Consider the following 5,722-nt stretch of genomic DNA (forward strand, 5'->3'; position numbering starts at 1 on the left):
TTTGAATATTATTGGCCAAGTAGGTTTTAGACTGAAACTGAATAATCCATGCAAGAATGTAGTACTTATTTCTTTAATTTTTGTACAAATTTGAATATTATTAGCCTATAGGTTTTAGACAAACTGAATAATCAATTGGACAAAATGTAGTACTTATTTCATTTCAATTTTGTATGAATTTGAATATTATTAGCCTAAGGTTAATCTATTGGGCAACATGTGGTACTTATTTCTTCAATTTTTGTATGAATTTGAATATTATTAGCCTATAGGTTTTAGACAAACTGAATAATCTATTGGACAAAATGTAGTACTTATTTCAATTTTATATGTATTTGAATATTATTAGCCAAGTAGATTTTTAGACTAACTGAATAATCTATCTGATAAATGTAGTACTTCTTTCATTTCAATTTTAGTATGTATTTGAATATCATTAGCCAAGTAGTAAAGCCCGAAGTTTTACGTTTTATGGAAAACAGAAATTTCACAGAAGTAGAAAACAGAAAATGGCATTTTGCAAACAGGCAAAATTTAAGCTTATTTGGATCTAATTTCCAATATACATTCAACAGAATGCACAAACCCATTAAATATTTCACTGAAATTGATCATTACTTGCCTGTAGGGGTCATATATTTGCAGTTTCATGACATTTTTTCTTTGGCTATGCCAGTGATTTTGAATGTGAATGGCCATTTTTGATTCAATGTTTCTATATAATTTCTATATGGAAACATACTGTTTTCATTTTTTTCAGTGTTTTTAAATATGAAAAAAAATCAGATTTCCCTAGAGTGGGTAAATTTTTATGGTTATTTTTAGAAAATGGAAAATAACACAGAATTGAACATTTACAAAACGGAGAACTTTGGTCTTTACTAAGTAGGTTTTGATATTTTGTTTAGAAGTCAAAGGCTGGTTCTTATGGCTATAAACACTTAATATTTGTGTATGCAGTGGGCTTTTTAATTTGAAAACAATGCATCCTTGAGGAAGATTTTGGAATCCTGACAAAATTCAGCCATTCCAGGGCCCCGATTCACAAACCTTACGGTGGATCTGATGATTGATTTACCACACATAATCCCCTATTCAATCAATCATAAGATCGATCGTAAGTCTTTGTGAAACAGGCACCAGATCCAACAATTTCCATCCGAAAACAATGTGGAAGATTTTGGATTTCCAAACAAAATTTCCTAAATAGAGCCCAAATTGGGGGATTTCAACAATTTTCACCTGGATTTTAACATAAACCTAACAAAATGTGACACTTTTGGGCAGGTTATCAATTTTTGAGGTTTTTACATATCTTACATAAAAGATACTTTGCTCCACAACGCCGTTTTCCCCAATGAAATCGGACATTCCTAAGTGAAGATATTAAGTTAAGTAAGTTATGGTATTAAAAATTGGAAATTGAGATATCGGCCTTTAAAAATATTATTGACAACGTTGAGAGTAGGAATTACCTTGAAAAATGTCTCAAAAATACAAGATGCCAGTTATATTCGGTCTGAAACTATCAGACAATATTTGTAACATTAATAACATCACAGATTCGTAACAAACCCAAATTGTGAAAAAATCACCCGGGCAGATTTTTGGCTATTTCTCCATTTACGATCCTGCCCAAAAGTGTCACCTTTTGACATGACACGTCACAAATAATCCATGGGATTTATCATTTAGCTCAACTGGAATTGAGATAACAGTGTCATCTTCCACAGGGGGTGTGGACTTCAAAATGGAATAGCCCGATCATATTTTTTTCTTTGCAGAACTTTTCTCAATATTTTGTAATCACATGAAGTTTCAAAATAAATATTTCTGGTGCTAAATAATTGCAGATTTGTGAAGTGAGGCTGGGTGTTAGTGTTTTTGTGTAGTTTTTTCACACTTCTAAACTATTTTAAAACACAAATGAAGTGAAATTTCCCCTTTAATTTATAATAGCCTATTTAAGCTATTTTTAGGCCTATCCATGTTTTGGCTATGACCTTAAAAAAATCTGCTCGTTTTATATAGCTAGACCATCTAAGGTTTGTAATTTTTGTTCCTCAAAATATGACATTTGCAAAGGTGAAGATGTTTTGGCAGTTTGAGAGGTGGGTTACAACAGCTTGGACTTTCCTTTGAATGAAAAAATTAAGACAGACATTAATTACGTGAGTTTATGTTATTTATTTAAATTACTGCTTTCATACAGAAAGAAATGAGAAAACAAAAATTATACAACATTATCTACCAAATTATTTACTTGTTGAAGTTCCAAATTCATATCTTTATGTACAAAGTACTCAATATTTTGAGTTTCAACATTTCGAAAATCGTAATTTTTGTAAATTATTTTTCTTGACCAGTCATCACTCATTACTAAGAACCATACAAGTAGCCAAGGTTTTAAAATGTTGCAGACTCCAAAAAGTGTGAGTTCTTTGTACATATGGATGTTTTTGGAAAAAACTATTCATTAAACACTGATCTATCCAAATTACCTTTCAGAATTATCTACCAAAATTGTAGCTACATTTAGAAGCTAAGCTAAAAGATGATTGCTGTAAACACAACATAATGGGTTATTCCTGTTGAAATCCATACCTCCTGTGTAGGAGATTAAGGTTGTGTCTTCCATAGGAAGTGTATGGATTTCATTTGGAATAACATAATGTAGCTCCAACCTTTGGCATTTGCTACTTGCAAGTTTGATGGTAAAGAGCCTTGATCATGTAGTGTACATGAATCAGGATTTGAACCAGACAGAATTCTTTCTTTCATGTCTATTACCAATTTGAGGCCCTACCCAATATGGCGTAACCATGCAAGGAGTGAATTTGACTTACGACTGCCTCCTGCATATTAGACGGCAATAGGTGAACGAACATGAATGTGCTACCGGAATGAGCGACATCAATTTGGTGCTATTCATCAGTGCCGATTGTTCCAGCTGCATCGCACATTTACGTACTGCATTCACATTCGTTCACCTTACCGTCAACCATTTGTGATTACAAAACACAGGGGACACTACTGTATCATGAAAACACAATAAAACACAATAAAACATTATAAACAGAGATTTTAAACAGTTCTCTCAACAACAATTTGGCTTACTTGATATTTCATCCCACATCCATGGGATTTCATCAGATACTGAGGTGGAGCGGTAAACATCTAGTCATGTGACCCGCGGGTAACCCAGGGTCAGATGACTTGATGATTGGCATGTAGATGCCAGATAGCGCAATAAAACATTCTTCCCCACAATTATGCCTACATCACTGTACTAGCAGGAAATATTCGTAGGATTCATTTTTTGCAGTTCTAGCTGTCCTGAACAGGGGAAAGAAGACCCACATAATGCAGACAAGCACATTTTAACATGAAATTACAATGGAACATAATCATGCAAGTCTGAGAAAAACCTGACTTATCTGCCTAATGTGCTATTGTGCGATACATGTTTTTGCTTTCCCCCGTATACTGATATAATAAGCATCATTAATTTGATCTCGTGAGCTAGTTTGTAATGTTAGAGCATTTCTATGTTCCAGTGTACGATGCGTAAACCTCTTCCCTTGCTTTTCCTGCAGTGGCATAGATTTCTTTTTGACATCAGGGATACTCAATCCAGCACTTTTTGTCGACAGAATAAGTTTAGGGTACAAATGCGTGCAAAAATTTTTTCCATATTAAAGCCAAATTGGTGAAATACTGTGCAAAAGTGGAAAAAATTGCACAAAGCGCACAAAAATTGACACTTTTAATCTAAAATGGCCAAATATGAGGTTAATTTTGTCAGAAACCCACATACAGGCATCAACAGGGGTATGATTGTATTATCTGTGATAATGAAAATATTATCTGTGATAATGAAAATATTATCTGTGATAATGAAAATATTATCTGTGATAATGAAAATATTATCTGTGATAATGAAAATATTATCTGTGATAATAAAATTCTCATAGAAATTTCCCGCTATACAATTCTTTTTCAATACTAAATAGTAACACTACTTCCTTTTACTACAATACAAATTGGGTGACTCCAGTTGAAATCCATACACCCTCTATGGAAGACATGACCTTAATCTCCCACACAGGGAGTGTGAATTTCAAACAGGGTTACCAGAATGAGGAACTCCATTTTGTAACATATACTCCCTGTACGGATGATTAAAGTCATGTCTTCCATCCAGGGGGGAGTATGGATTTCAACTGGAATTCTATAATAAATAAAACATGAAACATAGTACACCACTTGTATACTTGTACGAAACAAGACAGAGTGAAACCATGCCGTGTTAAGAGACTTATCTTAATTTAACACTTAAACTGCATATGATCCATAATTTTGTACTATTGTGCATTTTCAGGTGGCTTTGGGGGGTTGTATGTAATTGTCTGGCTTTTCGGGGCCAAAAATATATGGAAGTACCCCCCCTGTACCTCATCCTCACCTACTCTCCCTATCTTTCAATGTTGGAGAGTTACACAGACCTGTTGACAACATGGATTTGTCCAACATTGGATTGGGCGAACGGAGGCATAGATATACCAAAAGAAGGACAAAGTGTGCCAAAATATTTCCAGGATTGTAGGCATGCTTGTTTCACCTGAATTTTGGTAGTGACATAGAAACATATTTTGATCATTGCAGTATCAAATTGTGTGCGCTAAACCTAATCCTACAGAAGTATACACATGCAGAAAAAGGCGCTTTGTTGGCACAGTTGTGGCGCACCAGACGTCACTGCCAAACTTGAGGTGATATAAATGAATTAAATGCTTTCCTGGTAGAGAGTTGATATGAAAAATACTGCCAGCAACTTATACTTCTTAGTATACAACCATAAAACACTTCCTATGCACACCCCACATCTGGGGAATTCCCTTCCCTGCACATACCAAGATGTCGAGATGCACGAGAATGCTATTAAATTATTCACAACACAAGTTTTAGGTGGATTCCAAAACTGTTATGAGGAGTAATCATTTGACAGCAATAAAATGTAGAAACGAATGCTTTTTAAAAAAACATACACAAACATAACTCCGTTTTCATAACATACAGTTTTTCAGATTTCTCAAATCTTTTTACAGGATCTACAAAATACTAAACCTTCACAATAAAACATTCAAATAATACACATTTTTGACACAATCTGATCCACTCAGACCAAAATTGGAAATATTGAAAATTGAGATATTGTCATACTATCTTCCTCAGGGAGCGCGGTGGCCAAGCGGAACAGGCTCGAATCATAATCGGAAGATTGCGGGTTCGAAACCCGGCGATGCCATCGTGTTGTGCCCTTGAGTAAGGTACTTTATCTCGATTACTCCTCTCCACCCAGGTGTATAAATGGGTACTGGCATTCTTAAATGCTGGGAAGGTAACAAACTCGCTGTGGAGGAGGTGTGGTGATCCCCCTACAGCAACATCTCACGGTGAAGTCTGGCCTAATCGCTAATGAAAGAGAGATGGGCACTCTGTCCTGTAAAATACAGGTTCGACTCATTACTTTTTTACCTTCCTTAGTACCTATGCTTACTAATCTTGAAATCCGCCAGTCCCTGGCATACTTGACTGCAAAGTTCTGATCTTTTCCATTTTTTTATGTTTTTTTTTTTATAGTTTTTGCTCCATATTTTGCTTATATCTCAAAATTTCATTATTGCTAACTTTAGTCTGATTTGGATCAGATTGTGTCACA

This window comes from Amphiura filiformis, chromosome 7 (assembly GCF_039555335.1).
Source record: "Amphiura filiformis chromosome 7, Afil_fr2py, whole genome shotgun sequence".
NCBI classification, from domain to species: Eukaryota; Metazoa; Echinodermata; class Ophiuroidea; order Amphilepidida; family Amphiuridae; genus Amphiura; species Amphiura filiformis.